General features: G+C 36.3%; 1 pseudogene; it reads right to left on the reverse strand.

The window, feature by feature from the left end:
- Window positions 1-5499: 5499 nt before the first annotated feature.
- LOC113235392 lies at window positions 5500-7032 on the reverse strand (annotated as a pseudogene).
- Between the last annotated feature and the right edge of the window lie 1471 nt (window positions 7033-8503).

The following is an 8503-nucleotide window of genomic DNA, read 5'->3' on the forward strand; positions in this document are numbered from 1 at the left end:
TGTACTTTTTAAATTGCGTCTCGAACTCGGGCGTACCTTTCGCCCCACCCGGTATGATATTTGATAATAAATAAGAACAATAGATAATAAATAGCAAGACCGAAACCAAGACCAAGACAAAATGTGCAATACCACGACCAGTTAGACTTGCATTGGACAACACTAACAGTTATGTAGAAAATTCATTGTGATCTTTCATTTTCACTGATTTAACAATAGGCCAAAATCCTACAAAACTTACCGCTTTAACCCTTTGTAACAAACTACGGTTTTGGTGCAACTGATATTATACTTCTATCGCAACGCAGAAACGTTTCTCTTCCCGCCATTTCACCCTTTGAATAGCGCCATAATGGAGATGCTAAAAGTTTCTTTATGCGCAAAAGTTTTGTCAATTACCTCTCATGTTGCATGTAAAGGAAAAAAGAACGTTTTTTATCCTGAATCATTAGAATTCTGAGCACGCTGCACTATTGTCCGAGCGCTGACAACTTTAGTAAATAGGTGAATTGTTATTTTCGTTTTATTACAATTTTAAATTAATTATATTTACAATCTGATTCTCAATTTTTTTATATATTATATTTAGAAAAAGGTATTACTAATTTTTTATTTTAATATTTAATTTTCAGTAATCATTTTTTTTAAATTTATTTATGGTTAATATCTACCACACACAGTGCACGATAGAAGCCTCCCTGCACGACGTACTCCTTTCGTGTACGTCTGGCTCACCCTGAGCGACAATCGGCGACTGGCTCACCGCGATTGGCACCCTTTCACCACGATGGCAAACATTATAGTACACGCCACCGACACGATAAGAAGAAGAAGAATATTTACCACAGCGGACCGGACTTTTAGTAGCGTAGAGCTCCTTGTGAAAGAGTTCGTCCAGGAAAGTACTGCCATCTTACCTATTTTTGCCGCCAAGCAATAGTGTCAGCATTACTATGTTTCGTTTGAAGGGTAAGTGTGCTGGTGAAATTACAGACACATAGGATTTGTCAACTTATGTCTCAGGGTGTCGAGCGCAATAAGTGGCAGTACCCCTCAGATCTTTGCGATGAAAGCTCTGAGTGGCACTGCAACTGTTATTATTGACAGGCGTGTAGCTTACCATCAGGCGCACGACTACTGTTCGTCACGTCACTTTATATTATAAAAAATAATAATACGGCAGCATCAACTTCAGCAGCATCGAAACACTATTGGTTGATGAAGAGCATCTCTTCTTCGCTCCGCTTAGGCCGATAATGGACCTGAAAGCTGGTGATCTTCATGATTCTCAAGCGGGGCCCTTGCCTTTTTTTTGACGTGCAGCACGCTACCACATTTTATCTGAAAATTGATATACCATTTATACAAAAAGCATTACAGTAAAGTAAATATCGACCATCAAATACTTTTCATTTCTTTACAAGTCGCGTACCCACTTAAGGTAAAGGGGCCAAGTACTTGACGGTTTCCATAATGTCCATTAGGTTAGTGGACGCGATTTGTTTCAGCTGCCGCACGTTGAAACGTTTTAAAGTACTTACTCTTTATATCACAAAAGTGGCTTTCATATTATATAGCTCAAAGAGTTTCAAAATTTATATAATATTTGAAAAAATAAGAGACGCTTTTGTTGAGACATAATGTACGTTGAATTATTTCTTTCTAAATTATGATGCACGATGTAAAAAAATGTAAAATACTCTTCACTTTTGTTTTAATGGCATATATTGTTTTTATGATAAAAAAATAAGTGCGCATTTGACCTCCATCTCACCTGATGAAAAGTGACCATGAGGTCGACGACGGAGAATACACACCTTAATAATGCCTATTCACTCTCGCCTTAAAAAAGCCCAAGTTACAGCGTTCAGGGACTAAGTCTACAGGCAACATATTCCACTACAAAGCTGTTAGCCATACAAATGTGGAAGCATAAAGTTTCGTGCAAATCTTTGGAACACCCACAATATAGGGGTGGAACCCCAGCCTATCTCTAGTGCCTCAATGATGGAAAGGTGAAGGCGGAATTAAATCGTGCAATTCCATCGCACAATGTCTGTGATATATCGCGCAGAATACCGATAAGCACGAAACTTCACGGCGGCTTTGCTCAAGGCCATTCAAGGCAGCTTCGCCTCTTTTAAATCCGAGTCACCTATAAGCCTCAAGAGGCTTAGATTTACCAAGGTAAGTTTTTCAACTGCATCCAAGGTGGTCAGTTAGTATTTAGTAGAGCTATTCCATAGGTGGCAGCAATACTCCATACACGACCGGACTTGTGTATGTAAGTAATTATACTTTATTGCAAACACCAACGCAATCATAATAACAGAAGCAACATGTGTACCACGTCATATATTCATAACAATAAACAAATTTTCCCAAATAAAACTGATAAAACAAAAAAAATGAACTACATAAGAAAAGCCGTTACACCGGTCCGTTTCCCCCATCTAATATTTGCATGAAAAATTCGCGCCCACCGGCGTTGAAGTGAGAATATAAATAATGAGGGAGGGGCCAAGTTCCCCGTTATTATTGTCATCGATCACAATCGGGTATTCTTTTACGTCCGCCATATTGTCAGCAATGTTTCTCGAGATATTGAGTTTTGGTAAGACTTCGCGAGGGTAATATCGTAATGCTATTATACAGATAAAACTTACTACCTTAAAAAGTGAATTAATGACAATATCTATTTTTAGTTTAATGTAATTCATTGATCGATCAGGTAGTAACATTGATCACAAATAGTATTTGAATACGTTAAGATATTGTTATAACTAATAAAAATATGCCCTCTGCTTTACCGTAGCAACAGTAGGGCTTGTGAAACAGTTCGTCCTGTGAAATACTGCCACGTTACCTTTTTCTGCCGCGAAGCAGAATGTAAGCATTACTGCGTTCTGGTTAAGAAATTACAGGCACATGGGAATTTACGTCTTAATGTGGCGGGCGCAGTGGTAATGCCCTTCAGATCTTTGTGATTTAAAGCTTTGAGTGGCACTCCAACTGTTATGGACAGGTGTGTCGCTTTCCACCAGGCGCACGACTTGTATCATATAAGTATCATTAAGAAAAACACGCCCCTTCGACTATGTCGCAATTTAACATCATGTATAAAATTGCCAAATCTGTTACACATACAGTGTAGAGTTTGGAAAAATACTCCGACGATGGCCATTACATCCACAACTTGTGTGTACAAGGTACAACTCATATAGGGATGAAAGAGTCTCAGTCTTTAAAGGCGTTTTATAACGACTCGACTCCATTTTACAGGACTCGTCTCTAAAATTAAGACTGGGGGTTCGAGTTTTTATTAATAAGACTCAGTCGTTGTACTAAAAGACTCAAAAGACTTAAACGACTTGAACGTCTTGAATGACTTGAAAGACTTAAACGACTCGAGTTTGCAAAAGACTTATACCTATTTTATGTCTTATTAAACCCGAAGTTTATAAATAAAAATAAAGTAAACAGTATGTAGTAAATAATCACGTTTATTTACTTATAATAAAAATCGTAAAATAAATACCTTGTGGGCAGAGATAAAATCACGCCATACGGCTCATGACTCGCTACTCCCGAGGCTATGAGGCGCCAGTCCTTTTAGTCTTTTTAGTCGTTTAAGTCCTATAAGTCTTTTAAGCTTCCCAGGGTTAAAAGACTTCGACTCGAATTAGTCTTCAGTTTTAGTGTTATGACTCAAGACTAAACTATACGTGAGGCGAAAATTAGTCGAGGTTTTTTAAAAGGCCTTAAAAGACTGATGTCCACTTGCACTAAACCGTGTTAAGAGTGTCTTATCAATTTAAGCATTGGTTTAAGACATACTTAAGTTTAGTGCAAGTGGACATTAGTCTCTGTCATCACTAAACTCATAACTACTTTTGTACAATGCGACAGACGTAAAATTTTACAAAAAATGGTGTAAATAAACGGACTGTTACCATTCAAAACTTGGACTTGACCGATGCAGCACATTGTTAGCTTATTCAAATGCGGCACATAAAATACATTGTTGGTACAAGTATTGAGTGGATAGCAGGTAGCTAGTAGTTGCTGTGAAGGTGACATCACGTTTATATTGCAGCCTAGTACTTATTTAGCTATTCAAGTAACGTCGTAAACATTTTATTAAAAATCGCAATTTAATTAATTGGCTTTATTTGACCTCTTTCTTTTTTGAAAATTTTCATTTTTTAACACGTTCATCTATAGAAAAATAATTTTCTTTCGTTTGTTATTACAGACATTTCAATTAAATTTTCTCTGCCGCACTCGGTAAATACTAAATACGTTATGGGACTATGAGCTCATATTACAGTAAGAGAGTACACTTTATTTATAAGAGGTATGTTTAAATATGATGAAATAAATTGAAGGCACATTTCTCCGCGTCTACCTCACACGCTTAAAAACCTTGTAATAAGTTTTTTTTAATGTAAAATAGACAAATGTTTAGTAACAATATTTAAATGTGTTTACTCACTCCCGGCCACCCTTTTCAAATAGTATGTTACTAGGCCTGTGTTCGTGATACTTCTGCCATCAAAAGCAAAGAACTTGAGCCATGTGGTCGAAACCACGTCAAAAGTGACCTTGTTTCGCAACCAACTTCGCAGTTTACAGCTTCTAACTCAAGAGTACTGTAGTATTCGTCCAGGGAAGTACTGTCACTTTACCTATTTCTGGCGCAAAGCAGAGTGTGAGTTACTGCTTTCCGGATTTGAAGGGTAAGGGTGCTGGTGAAAATACAGGCACATGAGACTTGTCAACTTATCTCTCAGGGTGAAGGCCCTCTGGCAGTGCTCTGAGATCTTTGCGATTTAAAGCTCTGAGTGGCACTGCAACTGTCATGGATAGGCGTGTTGCTTACCCCCAGGGTCACGATTTGTTCATCCTGTCACTTGATATCATAAAAAAAATAAAGTATTGCCTATACAGAGTGTGTATCGCGTATTTTTTACTTCATTACGAAAATCCAAAAGCTTTAATAATAAAAGTTAAAGTAAATGTCCATATTTATGAAAACATTTCTAATTCCAAGTCATTTGTAATGTAAGTGGACATCAAAAGGTCATAACTCAAAAGTTTCTAACTTGAATCAAGATACACATCGCGTTTTCTCTCTAATTTTGTATGCTCTGTCGTTTCGCCGCATTTATTTTTCTTCGCGGTCTAATTTTCTTTGTTGTCTCAGCCGTTTTGTAACCAAATTTCGCATAATGAGGTCCGTGGTTGAAATGGAATTGGTATTCGGAATGAATTGGGCTTCCTAAGTTCCGTGGACGCGCCATCTTGATTTCTAATTCGATTTACATTTTCGCTCTTGTGTTTTAATCGTATAATTTAAAAATTAGGTATTTTGTTTACCTAGTGTAACAATATTGAATGCTAGAAGATATTTCTTTCAAAGAATAAATACACCTTTTGTTAAAACAAGGTTGTATTCTTGCATTTATTAGAAATTAATTAAACCGGGTGACATATATTTTATGGGTAATAGAGCTACAAGTTCATTCCAGCGTGGATTTCATAGTCAGAGATTGATGTGATCCTTGAAAACTGTATACCATTGCTTTAGAACGATTTTATGATATCGTTTGCCAGTCTATACTGCAATCAGCTTCTTCAGGTCGCCCAGTGTCATCAGGATTGCATTTCACTTGCACATTCTTGCAAGACGATCGTCGGTAAGTACTTCTAGAATTTTCAACGGGTTCCTTTGTATTTTTTATGGGTGTATTTTTTATTTTTAAAGTGTAGTATCAAACACAGTTGATGCAACAAACAAGTTTTTTTCTTGTTACGTAGTTTATGAATTTTTCAAAATATGTTTTCACAACATCGTCTTCAATAAATACACACTTTAAAATCCTTAATTGTGATTAGTAGTAGTATTTGGATATAATTTTTTACTACTTGAATATTACGACTGCACCGCCATATTACGTTCTACCATAGTACAATAAGACGACGTATGGTAACTTCATACTAATATAGCAACTCGGCTTATAAGCGAACGTGCGTGGCCGCGATGTGTCTTGTACGGACGAATTTGCGAAGCACTCGCGTTGCCTAGCGCTGTCGATCATCACACGAGCTTTTCGTCATTATGCGATTGTTTGCGTACGTTCCAAAGATTACGTCTGTACCCCGAGGGCAGCGTACATACAAGCCGCGCTGCTACATTATTTTGTGTCATGGACCGATAACTTAAAAGGACCACTAATCGCGATACAAAACAGCGTAGTCCAGTATTTAGTACCTATTGATACTGATATCGCGACGAGTTCCAAATAGTGGCAAATACACAACTTTTTTTTTGTAACAAACAAATCAACTAGATGGCGCTTATTGCACAGATTTTTATAGATAGTGCCGGTTATTCTTTTATTTTTATAGATTAACGCCATCTATCAATGTTAGGAAGCGTTAATTTATAAATTAGTTTCTAACACACAATCCCGTCTATTGACACGCATGGTTGTCATAGTTCGGAAAATAATTTTAGCTCATGATCAATATTTTAATAATATTATAAGTAAAAAAAGTGATTTCAAGATTGATAAATAAAATTGTGTAAATTAAGAAAATAAAATTGAGAAATTGATATTAAAGAGAATTTAATTGATATCCACGGCCATTAACATAATGTAAACTACTTCCAGGCAATTGATCTGCGTCATCTAGATATAATAACACAGAATTTTGACCTTTTTCAGAGTTATGATCTGTAATATAGAGATTAGCAGGTCACTAGAGTCGTTGGTCCATGCTTTGTAAGAAGTTACCGTACTTGTTTTATTATACTATGGTTCTACACAGCAAAAGCCTAACTACCTTTCAAACAATGCTTTCAAAGTACCTTTTTTATATTCTGTTTCATACAATTCAAAGTGTTAGTATTCATAAGAAAATAGAATTCATTTCGGAACTTAGCACACAAGGCGAGAAAAAAGAATAAACGTTTGTAACAACACAATGTAGCACTTTTGAGGCTACGTACTTTTTGTTAAAGCACATGTTTGCTGCATTTGTAGCTGGTAACATCACAGTTAGTGTGATAATAACTTTTTAGTTTGTTCTCTTTGAAAATACAGGAACGAAAGGGAAAAATGCAGCTTTTGCTGTATTTTTCATATAGAATGAGAAAAAGCAAACGTAATTTGTATAAATGCTAACTACGCCATCAAATGAGAAGATCGATTTTCTAAAAAGATTTCTAGAATTACGAGGTTACAAATAGTGTTAGTGGTTTGGGGTCAAACTGTACCTTAATAATTAGTTTTCTGTTACTATATTAAGGACAATAAATTGCTGTGAAACAACCCTAGGTCGTTTTGTTTTGGTACACAACACATATAGAAGAAATTTTCTATTACATATTAGCTGATTGTCATTTATTTCCGGTCAAGGGAGTCAATCTCAAAGTTATTCATCGTGAATAATTTTTCATCGCAAATAACAAATTTTTGTATGTCGTTATGGTACATAATTTCAAAAGTTAGAGATTGAGGGTGTTACTACTGAGATTACTAAAGGTCCCTCATACACGTTGATTTGCCTCCACAATCATTTCAGACTGATCGAAACGTCGAACCGATAGTGTATGTTTATGTCTTTAACGATTAACTTTTGCGCCAACGGAGTAGCGATATCGATACGATTTTCGCGACGATCGATCGAAACAAGGAATCGTTTGTGTTTATAGAAGGGCGACCTTAAGATTTTTAAGATTTTGTCACACTTTTTAATAAGACTTTCTTTTATTGAGTGACGATAATTGCATGGTATTCTATCCTTACGTAACATTGTTATGCGGGGTATATTTTAAGATGAGGTTGAACATTAGCGCCTGTACTGTGAAACTGTATGGCAGACGCTAATGACAATGCTATATTAAGGGCAGGTGGGGTAAGAAAAACGTACTTTATTTTCAGTCAAATGTTTTGAGCTCTAGGAAGAACAGGTAAAGTCTTATAAAAATTTTGAAGTACACTAAAATTGCCTTTATTTATCAGCTTTACAGGTTTAACAATCATTACGCTAAATTCAATACCTGTGATGCCGAAAACTTGCAAATTGTGCTATCTATCGTTTCTTTTCCCCCCAAAAATGGGGTAAGAAAAACAGTGGAACAGTACATCATATTTCCTATGAAGGTGAAAGCGGTTTTATGGTGAATTATGTGCTTACGGGATGGATGAGCTAAGCAATTAAAGCAGCTTTTTATGAGAATCATAATTCATGGTTTTATTTGTGCTATGGAAAAATTTGGAAAGACTTTAGAAAACATCACGTCAGAGGGGGTGGGGGGGTGTCTGGGGGAGGGAGGAGACTCCCCCTGCAAAGTTTCCAAAATTAGGACGTTTATAGTTTTCGAGATATTAATTTTTGAAAATAGGAAAGAAATAACCTCAAAACTATATAATATTTGCGCACCAAATGCACGAAAAAAAGGGTAAAAAATGTGGGAATGAGGGGTAAGGGAGGG

Source organism: Hyposmocoma kahamanoa, unplaced genomic scaffold (genome assembly GCF_003589595.1).
Source record: "Hyposmocoma kahamanoa isolate Upper Pololo Valley unplaced genomic scaffold, ASM358959v1 87, whole genome shotgun sequence".
NCBI classification, from domain to species: domain Eukaryota; kingdom Metazoa; phylum Arthropoda; class Insecta; order Lepidoptera; family Cosmopterigidae; genus Hyposmocoma; species Hyposmocoma kahamanoa.